This window comes from Echinops telfairi, unplaced genomic scaffold (assembly GCF_000313985.2).
Source record: "Echinops telfairi isolate 266 unplaced genomic scaffold, ASM31398v2 ScPeMD7_7469;HRSCAF=8507_0, whole genome shotgun sequence".
Lineage (NCBI taxonomy): Eukaryota > Metazoa > Chordata > Mammalia > Afrosoricida > Tenrecidae > Echinops > Echinops telfairi.
Window position 1 is genome coordinate 7,094,091 of NW_022111372.1, and position 12,055 is coordinate 7,106,145.

Sequence of the window (12,055 nt, forward strand, 5' to 3'; positions counted from 1 at the left end):
TTAAGCTTATGCCATAAAATTTCTTTGCTTAACCCAATGATAAAAAAGCAAACAAACAAACAAAACCCCAGCCAACTCACTGCCGATAAGAATTTAAATATTCTTATGAACAAATGAATTTAATGAACATAAGAAACTGTGGTAATAGTCAAATTGTGAATATAATCACTGAATGAATATGCCATTTGAAGGGTTCAGATGAAATTATTTTCAAAATTATGATGATTCTGTTTTCTGAAACAAATATCAAGCATTACCATTTGTACAGTTACTGCAGAAATATCAATCAAATATGATACTCAAAAGACTAATTGTAATCAAATGTACTGAGGAAATATAATTCCAATTTCACTAGTCCTATACTCTTTTTATGAGTGCTAATATTCAAATATATGTAATTAAGAATTACATTTCTACATGACATTTTATTTTATCATTCCATGTAATTAGATTAATTATATTATTCATTATGAAAACCTTAGTAATTTATATAAGAAAAAAAACATGATTTGAAATAGTTGTAAATTAATAAGTATAAAAATAACTTTCTTGTTATTCCCCCAAATGTGAGAAAATTTAATGTAATGAAGAATCATTTCAAGAACAAAAAAAACCAAAAACAAAGAATAATTTCTTTCTGTCTTCCTTGATCTTCATTTTATCTCTTGATTAATCCCTGTCTATTTATCATTTTCATCTTTTTCCTATCTTATAATAAACTTTAAATATCTTGCTTATTAAATGAATTATTTAAATACAGATAATTAAATGTAGTCTCTGAAAAGTTTATATTTAATCAACTTTTATAACTTTACACGCAGATTATTTCACAGTTTATATTGTTCTAAATTGAAATATAGATTCTCTATTATTTTATCTGTAGCTGGAAGTATCCAAGCAGATACATTCTTTATAAAGAAAGATCCCTAAGAGAATGTTACCAATTGTACATTAATTGGATGAGCTATATGCAGATTAGAGTTCCATATTACATCCTTGATGAAGAAACTATCCTCATTCAATGGTGCACAAAATATTTAACATCCTCTTAACATTGCAAATTCCTCTTGAGCTATAAGTGGATTATATCTAGTATGAGAATATTAATATTAATATCTATCTGTCTTATAAGCATGCTGTGCCCCTTTCAATATTTTATCCTTTAGACAGCTGCGCACATACTAACGTAACCACTTTTGTCATAATAGTATCCATAGCTGCTAGTGCCAGATTAGAAAAGAAAATACCTAATAAAATACTGAGTAAAACAACTCTCAAAGTATAAGACTGAAACACTAACCAGTGTTTGTTTTGTTTAAATGATGAGTTTCTAATTCACTAATAGGCATTGTTAATTTATAATAAAAAATCTTTGTTCAAATTTTTGTAACTGTATTTGCAACATCTCTAAAATAACCAGCTCTATTGTACCTCAGTTAAGAAAAGCTAACATTATGACAAAAACATTTTCTAGAAAAAACACACATACTTCACTGACATTAAATAAAGGAATTAGTAAAGACACAAATATACTAATATGTAGTAATATAATGAAGACTTATTTTTATTATACAATATGAATCACACTTATGCCTTTACCATCAAATCTATCCCAACTCATAGAGACCTTTTAGGACAGAGCACACCCTTATGAGTTGTAAGGTTTTACAGAAACAGGCTGCCATATCTTTGTCCTGTCGCGCAGCTGGTGGAATGGAGGTACAAACCATTTGAATCGCAGCTGAGTTACTTAACCACGGTGCCATTCAACTTCCAGATAATAGTTAAAAGGCATCCATTTTAATAGCAGGAGCCTTGGTGGGGTAGTGGTTATGGGTTGGGCTGTTAGTACAGCAGTTCAAAATCATCAGGTCCTCCTCTCTTGAAGAAAGATAGATAAAGAAATTTATAGCCTCAGAAATCCACAATGGAGATTTTCTATGGGGTTTCTATGAATCAGAATCACTGCCTTGATGGCAGTGAGAGAGAGAATTCTAATACCATTTTATCTTAGTTATGGAAAGAACCTTGCTGGTGGTCTGTTTTACGATTTACATAAAACATTTAAAAATGTCCCTGCCATTATGTGGATTCCAACTCATGGCTACCCTATAAGACAGAGTAGAACTGCCTCTCCAGGTTTCTAGGAGTATAATTTTTTTTTCAAACAGCTATGCATTTAGTTTTTTTAATCATTCTATTGGGAGCTCTTACAGATATTATCACAATCCATAATTCAATTAGATCAAGCATAATTGGGGCTGCCATCACTTTTAAAACATTTTCTTTCTTCTTGAATTCTTTGATATCAGCTCTTCTTTATCTCCTCCCTCCTCCAACCTACCCTCCAGGAACCCTTATCATTATATAATATATTATTATTATGTTTTGCCATATCTTACAAAATCCAATATATCCACCTACTTATTCATTCTTATTCATTCCCCTCAAATGGGGTCACAGAGTCATGATTACTATCTGTTCCTATTTCTTGCCTCCACCTCCCCCTTTCTGTACCCCCAGGCAATCCTGACTCCTAATTCTATTTCTGAAGGTTTTTAACTATCTTGGATTTCATGCATCAAACGACCTTGATTCTACAAATGAATATATACAGGCCTCACAAGATTAATGAGGTGACACTAAGCCCATAATAGTAAGGGGAGGAAATATTAAAGACCTAAAGGATATTTGTGTGCTTCATGAGTAGTATACTTAACCCTGGATATATCATCACCTCTGCGTGGTCATTTTGTAAGGGACTGTCCAATTATCTTACAGGTGGATTTTGGGTCTTCAATTTAGATCTCCTTCACATCAATTTGATTACTTGTTTTTGAATTTCTGACACCTATTCTCGCTGACACCTCATGATCACACAGGCTGGCATGCTTCTTCCGTGTGTGCTTTGCTGCTTCCCTGCTTGATAGCTGCTTGTTTAACGTCAAGTCTTTAAGACCTCAGATGCTATATCTTTTAATAGCCAGGAACCATCAGTTTTATTCACCACATTTGATCATAAACCCATTTTGTCTTCAGTGATTGTTGTAGTTACACAATCTGTTGTCAGTTTGAGACTTAAGAGTGAAGGGGTGAAGTTTAGCCTGTCAATTAGGTCACATATTAATGACCTAAAGAAATAAAGACCTAAATTCATGACCTAAAGAAATAAAGAGCTTGTTGGAAGAGGCACACAGGCTCACTCAGTACTAAGAGTCATATGGAGCTACACTGATTCAGCTAGAGCCCTGAGAACAGGGGGAGCCATATGGAAAACCCTACCAGTGCTGAGATATTTCTGCTGCCACTGGATCCACAAGACTTTCCACCCAGTGGCCAGTGGTTTTTCTGCATTCGGTATCCTTACATGTATTTCATGAGTTTGAAGAGGATTTTATAAATTGGTATGGGACATATGGGCTAATACCTGACTTAAGGACTTTGATCTGGACTGGGCTGGGATATGTTCTCATTATTCAATTGGACTTGTATATAAAGCTATTTCTTATACACATATGAGTGTTTATGGATTTGTTTCTCTTGTCCACCCAGACTTACATAATGATTGTGCCAGGAAAGTGAATATCATACAATGTGACATTGTTCTAACAAACTGTTCTTGTACTGAGGTAAGATTTAAGTAGAAGCCCTAAGTATATATGCTTCCTTATTGTATTGACATGCTGATTTCAAACTGCTGACCTTGCAGTTAGTAGCCCAAGGCATAACCATTACACCACCAGGGCTCCCTGTGTAAAACTGCCCAAACCCAATGGGGCAGGTCTACTCTGTACTATAGTCACTATGGGTCCAAATTGAGTCAATGGCAGTGAGCAATTGTTGCCTTGGACCCAGATCACTCTTTGATCCTGAGGCTAGCAATTAGGTTCACTGTACTTCTCAGTTTTGTATCCTTGTCAAAGGAAACTTCCACCCTGTTCTGAGATCACAGTAACTAGTATTAGTATAGTAGGTTAGTTGTTTTATGTTTTTGTTTTCTTTCTTTCCCATTCTATTCTTCAAGTGAGTGTGCTTTAAAACACCATAACAATGATGCTAAAATAAAACTCCAGAAATTTCTTTTCCAGGCTTTACTTGAAAATGTTTGTGTAGATGATTCTAATGCCAAATATTTTGAAAATCAGACATCCTATACAAAAACAGGAGAACCCAAACCAGTAAGTCAAAATTGGCCCTCTGTCTTTTTATATATGGCAAAAACTGTGAAGTCTTAAGAATCTAGAATATTTGATTTATCTCAGGCTCTCTACATAAAAAGTTTAATGAAGCATTGTCTAGATTTCTTAAAAATAACAACTGTATATTATAGCATTTTCACCACATAAATTTTACCCCTTTAAAAGTGCTTAATCCAGTGGATTTTTTCATATACACAAATTGATTTGCTATTATAACTATCCAACATTAAGATATTTTTTCTCACCCCCCAAATAAAATGTATCCCTGTTTACAGTCACTGCGGTCTCAATGTATATTTGACCATAATGGTGTGTATGGAATAAATCTACCCATCAAAATCTACCCATATAGACTCTGTGGGTCCTGTTAGGTCAATTGACCCAGATATCCCCTTGAGCCGATGGTCCTCGACCAACAATCTCAGTAACTCATCCCGTGGAGGTGTTCTGTTGTATCTAAGAAGTTTTTCTCTCTTTATTCCTATATACTTCACCACATGTATGCATACTTTTCAACAAATGTAAATACTTATGCAAAAATACCCTGTGAAATCTATATATATTTCTAGCTATACAGTACTTCCATTTCCCTCCCAAATTCATTCAATATACATGTCTATCCATGCATCCATTTGTAGATCACAGTTTTTGTTGGATCATTTATATTGCAATATTTACCTTCTTTTGCCTTTAACTTCTGCACTCCGTCCAGTGTCTTTTCCTGCAGTCATCACTTTAGTGTATCACCTTCCTTTGCACACAAGTTTTATTCTGTTGACTTCTTCATTTGGAAATGTTGTAACTATACTATTCTTTCTTATTGCTTTTAAACATGTCTATTACAATTTTATGTATTTAGTTCCTTATTTTCAATCTTGTAGATTATGTTTTTTGTTTGTTTTACTTTGGATGTTTCTGTATCTAAATTGGCTTCTGGATGGCATTGTCTTGTATGCTAATCCCAGGATTTTGTTTTGCCCTTGGTCTTATGTTAGAAGAATTACTTTAGTGTTTATTTTAAGGTTTGTCTGGTTTTTACAAATTCCTTTAGTTTCTGTTTATCTGTTAATGTCCCAATTTTACCATCCAATTTGAGTGACAACTGGACAGAGTATATGATTCTTTGTTTGCATTTTAAAAAATTTTTATGTCTGTTTCTGCAGAGCTTTCTTGTTTGCCTGGTTTCTGCTGGAACCAGAGCTAAGTCTTATTGATTACACTTTTCAGGTAACTTTTGCTTTTCCTGAGCTGCTCTCAAAAATCTTTCCGTGTCTTAGATTTGGTAAGATTGATAATGATAGATCTCAGTGATTTCCTTTTGGGTTTTCCCTGCATGAGATTTGTTCAGATTCTTGAGAACATAGCTATCATCTTTTATAATGTTAAGGAGGTTTTCAAGCAACAGCAGTTCAATAATTGTCTCCATGCCTTTTATTTCTTACTGTTCTGTAATTCAGATTAAAAGTTAAACTTACTACCATTGGGTCAATTCCCACTAATTATAATCATGTATTACAAGTAAGAACGCCTTTGTGGATTTCCAAGGCTCTAACTTTTTACAGCAAAAGAGAGTTTCATCCTTTTCCTGTGGAATTCTGATCACATGAAAGATATTTCTTCTGGACGGTGCCACCTCATAGTTTAGTTTTCTTTGAATTATTTTGCTCTTTTTTCTGATTTTCTCTCTAGCAGATTATGATTTGCTTTTATGTTTACTTCATGAAGTTTTAATTGATACAATTCTATATCGCTGACGTTTTTATGGGTTAGCTACTTCTGAAATGTTAGGATTAGTCTTCTCATTTTCTATTTGGTATTTTTCTTTGGTTTCTAGTTTTTCAATTATTTTTTCATTTTGTTCTTGTAGGATTTTTCCTTATTTCTTCTAAAATACTTTTTCTGTTTTCATTATTTTTTCTGAAGCTTTTATCAAACTTTCTCTGCATCCGTTGACAATATCACAATATAAAAAAAACTAATTCCTTATCCCTTAGGTACAATGCCATTGCTCCCTGAATATCTGACTCTCTGCTATTGTCATTTGTTAGAGCCACTCTGTTTTGGCTCTTCGTGTGAACTGAGGTTGTCATTTGCCTCCCCAACATTGTAGTATTGATAGATTAGTATTTAATTAATTATTACATGATACTCTTTAAACATTCACCATCTGTCTCCTGGTGAATATGGTAGAGAATATAAATCTTTGTATAGTATCCTGTTCTTGTAGTGCAATTGAGGGTCAGTTTGGTTAATATTGGCTGGTATATATAAACAACCAGGTAGTGGCCCCCACCTAGTACCTAGTGTTACAGGAGATACAAGTGTGGCTGTGCTATGTTTGCACAGTTATTTTCTTCTTTCAAGTGGGAGAAGAAAGAAAGAGACAAAGAGAAAGATAGAGGGAACAATATAGAAAGGGGGTGAGGGTGGAGGACAAAAGCAACAACAGCAATAAGCATATGGGTGAAGAAGAAAAGTGTAAAGAAGAAGAAACTAAGAGAAAAATAAAACCTGAAGAAGTGAAGGAAAAAATAAAAACTAAATACAAGATATGAAAGAAAAAATAAAAGCTGAGAAAGAACATTTTTATAAGGTAAAAGAAAAAAAGGAAAAACAAAACAAAACAACAACAATAATAATAATAAAGGAGAAAACTGTTGGGATGCAGGGATATCTGTCATCCAAAAATTGCATAGTGGATATGAAAGTCTGGAAGAGTGATGAGTTGATGGACTGCCTGGTCTACATGTTGTCTGTTTTCAGGGGTCTTGATCCAGAGCAGTTTGTTCTGGCTTTGATGGTGGCTAAGGTCAGGCTATTTTTTCTTTTCTTCTTCTTTTTTTTAAAATCATTTTATTGGGGACGCATACAACTCTATCACAATCCATACATGCATCCATTGTGTCAAGCAAATTTGTACAATTGTTTCCATCATCATTCTCAAACCATTTGCTTTCTGCTTGAGCCCTTGGTATCAGTTCCTCATTTTCTCCCATCCCTCTCCAACCCTCCTTGATTATTTATAAATTATTATTTTTTTCATTTCTTACACTGTCCAATGTCTCCCTTCACTCACTTTTCTGTTCTCCCTCCCCCAGGGAGGGGGTTATATGTAGATCATTGTGATTGGTTCCCCATTTGTCCCCCACCTTCCCCTTATCCTCCTGGTATGACTACTCTCAATATTGGTTCTCAGGAGTTTATCTGTCCTGGATTCCCTGTTTCCAGTTCATATCTGCACCAATGTACATACTATGGTCTAGCCAGATTTGCAAAGTAGAATTAGGATCATGATAGCGGGTGTGTGTGTGGAGGAACCCTTAAAGAACTAGAGGAGGGTTGTGTGTTTCATTGGTCCTATACTGCAGGTCAGGGTGATTTTTCAGGGAAGAAATTCTTTTGGTCCAGTGGGTAACTAAGGACAAGGTGACTTTTGCTAGAAATAATTCTTTTTTCCCCTGTATTGGCCATGGACCCAGTATTGGGTGTGCTAATGATGTGGAGGCCACATGAGTCCAGATTTGGGAGTGATGCCGCAGGCACCTGATCTATCTGGGGCATCGCTATCTAGGGCAGATAACCTACCTCAGGCTAGGCAGGGTTGTGTTGAGGAAGGTGTCACTAAATCTCACTGGATGCTGGGTGGATATGGATGTGGCTACCCATGTTTCTGAGGTCAGTAGGATGCCATCAGTATGCCAAGCCTTTGATTGGGATACTCTTGAAGATGTTCAAAATGGCCATGCCAATCAGGCTGTCCAAAATTCACTGATCTGTATCCTCTCTTATTCTCTTATTTATTTTCTTCAGGTTCTTCCTGTAGTCTATATTCATTTTGCTATCCTTCTCTCTGAATTTCGAAGGCCTATGATTATCTATCTTCCATACGCTTCATTTGATCTCTGGGGTCTGCTGTACTGGGTTGTGTAGTCTGTCTGTCTAGTCATCTATCTTTGAGAATCCAGTTCTGGAAGAACTGAAACACATGTGCCATTATGAGTTAGAATCAACTCACCAGCAACTGAGATGGACAGTTATTGACTGCTTTGCATAAACAAACGAAATGATTTACTATGCTGGGAATGACACAGTTGAGAGTAAAGGTTTTACAGTCTTAGTCAAAAGATCATTTCAAGGTCTGTCTTGAAGTACAATCCTATTTATGATAGGATAATGTCTATCTGCATTCATGGAAATCCATCCAATACAATTATTATTCTAATTTATGTACTGCCTTGAAACTTAGTGATGAAGAAATATAAGAATTCCACCAAAATCTTCAGTCAGAAATTCAACAAACATGCAACCAACATGCATTTATAAATATTGCATTCCAACGTTGTAACACAAAGGCTGCAAACAAAGTGGAAGCAACAGAAATAGGATTATGGTCTTGGAGGTAGAAACCCAGCTGGAGACTGCATAATCGAATTTTGCAGGATGAAATCTCAAGAACGGGTTTGACGCATTGAACACTAATGATAGAAAACCTGATGAACAGTGGGAGATCACCAAGAATAAAGTTCATGAAGAAATAAAAACATCATTAAAAAGACAAGCAAGAAAGAAATTATCATAGTAAATGTCAGAAGAGTCTCTCATGCTTGCTCTTAATCATAAATTATCGAAGGCAGTGGTTCTCAACCTGTGGGTCGTGACCCCTTTGTGGGTCAAACGACCCTTTTACAGGGGTCACTTGATTCATAACAATAGCAAAATTACAGTTATGAATTAGCAATGAAAACAATTTTATGGTTGGGGTGTCACCACAACATGAGGAACTGTATTAAAGGGCCGTGGCATTAGGAAGGTTGAGAACCACTGACCTAAGGCAATGGAAGAGATTATGAAAAAATCTGATTACTTACTTAAGCTGTATGCTGATCAAATCATGACAGAAATTGCCTTATATGAAGAAGAATGTGGCATCAGGATTGGAGGGAGGCTTATTAACACCCTGCTATATGCAGATGGCACAACCTTGCTTGCTGAAAGTGAGGAAAACTTGAAGCATTTGCTCATGAAGATCAAAGATTGCAGCCCAAAAGTAAAGAAAAGGAAAATCTTCACAACTGGAAAGATAGGTAACATCATCAGAAGTGGAGAAACAATTTGAAGTTGTCAAGGATTTCATCTTCTTTAGATCCATAATCAATGCTCACAGAAGCAGTAGTCAAGAAATCAAAGGACTACTTGCACTGGGTAAATCTGCTGCACAAGACCTCTGAAAAACAGGGCAATTACTCTAAGTTCTTAACCTGGGGGTCATGACCCCTTTCAGGGTGGAACCACCCTTTCATAGAGGTTGCCAGATTCATAATAGTAGCAAAATTACAGTTATGAAGTAGCAACAAAAATAATTTTATGGTGGTGGGGGGGGATCACCACAATATGAGGAACTGTATTAAAATGTCGCGGCATTAGGAAGGTTGAGAACCACTGCTCTAAGGAGTAAGGTATGCCTGACCCAGGCCATGGTATTTTTAATTGGGAAAAGTTGGGCATTGAATAAGGAAAACTAAATAAGAATCTATGCATTTGAATTATGCTGCTGGCAAAGAATATTGAAAATACTATGAGCTGCCAAAAGAACAAATAAATCAGTCTTGGAAAAAGTACACCAGAATACTCTTTAGAGACAAGGATGGTGAGGATTCACCTGAGATATTTCTGACATGTTGTCAAGAGAGATTAATTCCTGGAGAAAGACATTCTGCTTGGTAACGTAGAAGAGTAGTGAAAAAAGAGGAAGGCCTACAGCAAGAATGATGAACACAATGGCTTAAACAATAGGTTCAAGCACAGGAACAATCGTGAGGATTGTGCTGGAATGAGCAGTGTTTTGTTCTGTTGTGCATAGAGATGCTATTGATCAGAACCAACCTGATGGACTCTAACAATAACAGCAACAACAATATAGGTACCACCACGTATTATTATGTGAACTATGTAGAGGTCATATTTGACCTACACAAAGTAGCAGTAGAATCTCACTCCTCACCTATTGTCATCAGGCAGAAATCAATCATGACTGCAGCATCTGTCTTTCTTTACCCTCCTCTGACACTGAACATGGCCCCTACCAACACTCTACTTCTCTACTGAGTTTGATAGTTCATTGCAATAGCCGCACAGAATTCACAGAAAATACTGTTGATTAAGGGAGTTGATTACAAAAATTAACAAGTTGTGCATCAGTTTGGATTTGTGGCAGGTCCGATACCACGGGCCTCTCACAGTGTCTCATGCCAAAGCAAACTGTCACCCTAAACCATTGTCTGGCTTTATCTGGTGGCTTTAAGGCACTGAAGCATGTTGCACAGTGAAAAAAAAAAAAAAAAAAACTAACAAGTTACCTCAAAACTGATTAGAAAACATTAAGGATCCAGTCATTGCTGCCCAGCAACATCTCTCCTGAGCCAGCATCCAAGGCCCTTTTCATCCTCAGCCTCTACTTCCGTGGCCTGGAAAACCAGCTCACTACTCTGCCTCATAGTCTCTTAGTCTTAGCTCTGCCCCTGGTTTCCATGCTACAGTCTCTGGTGCCTCGGGATTCAGTCTTCGTCCATCAGACAGAAATCTCAAACCAAAGGGCTCCAATGGTTGCTTTTCTTCACTCATGGTCCCAGGGATTCTCCGTCTCTGCTTTAAAGAGGACTATTACATACATTGAAAGAGCGTTACTGGAAGTTTATTTTGTTATTGTTTTTTGAATGGATCATATCTCCAAGGAAACAGAGTGGGGTGGCTTGGTCCACATCCTCTAGTATGGTAGAGAAACTATATGCGACCTGAATCCTGTCCATCAGCACAACAAAGAACTTCCCAAACAAGATTGTAACCATAGGCATAGAGGCTAGAATTCATATTATATTATGTAAGAAATTGTTGGCAAAATGGTCATATTAATTGACTACATCTCACATGGTATATGGGTACATGCTGTTGTTAGTTGCCATTGACTCATTTCAGACCCAGGGTGACCCTATACATGTTAGAATGAAACATTGCATGGTCCTCTACCATACAATTGTTCCAGTGCTGTACCCATTATCACAGCCAGGGTGTCAATCCATCTCTCTAAGAGCCTTCTTCTTTTTCTCTGCCCTTCACTTTACCAAGAGTGATGACCTTTTCCAAGGGCTGCCCCTTCACTTTACCAAACCTGATGACCTTTTCCATTGTCTCTCCTGACAATGTGTCCAAAGTATATAAGACAAAGTCTTACCATCCTTGTCTCTAAGGATTAGTATATATATTTAGTTATTAAATATTTTAAAATAGAAAAAATATAAATTTAGTTTCTTGCTTAGTATATATAGCAGCTTTAAATCTGTGTATGTTTGCTTATATCTTAATGTTACTGAAACAGTTCATTGTTAAATCACTTTGACAATGCTCAATCCAACATTCTCTCGTCATAAATTAGTTTGGAAATTTCCCTATGGCGAGTTGTGTAAACAAACAAAAGCTGCAGGAAAAATATGCCAAAGGAATTTCATTTGTATATGAAAATTACATAGACACCATAGAAGGAATGCCAAGAAGCAAAGTCGTTCTTGAGCACTTGTCAAAGGCAGGATTCTACTTCTCTTAGTAAAAATAGAATTCCCAAAACAAACAGAAAGCACATGTTCAAAGTGTGTAAGTACAAATAGGACTTGATATACGCTATCTTGTCTATATCCCTTTCAAAGCCATAATGGAATCACATTCAGAGGTAAAAAAACTAAACTGTCAAACATATTTCTTGACCACTTCATTCTAATGTGTTCTGACTTGTCAAGGTGCAGGATTGAACACGGCCTAACAATAGTGTTCCTCTTAGATCTGTGGAGACACTCTAATTAATTCTA

The 12,055-nt window shown here is 36.1% G+C and overlaps 1 non-coding gene across 1 annotated transcript; it reads left to right on the forward strand.

Moving 5' to 3' along the window:
- The first annotated feature begins 10,390 nt into the window (after nucleotides 1–10,390).
- LOC115873643 lies at nucleotides 10,391–10,524 on the forward strand. The gene has a single exon (XR_004048533.1). It is a non-coding gene; the product is annotated as a small nucleolar RNA SNORA42/SNORA80 family (small nucleolar RNA).
- The last annotated feature ends 1,531 nt before the right edge of the window (nucleotides 10,525–12,055 follow it).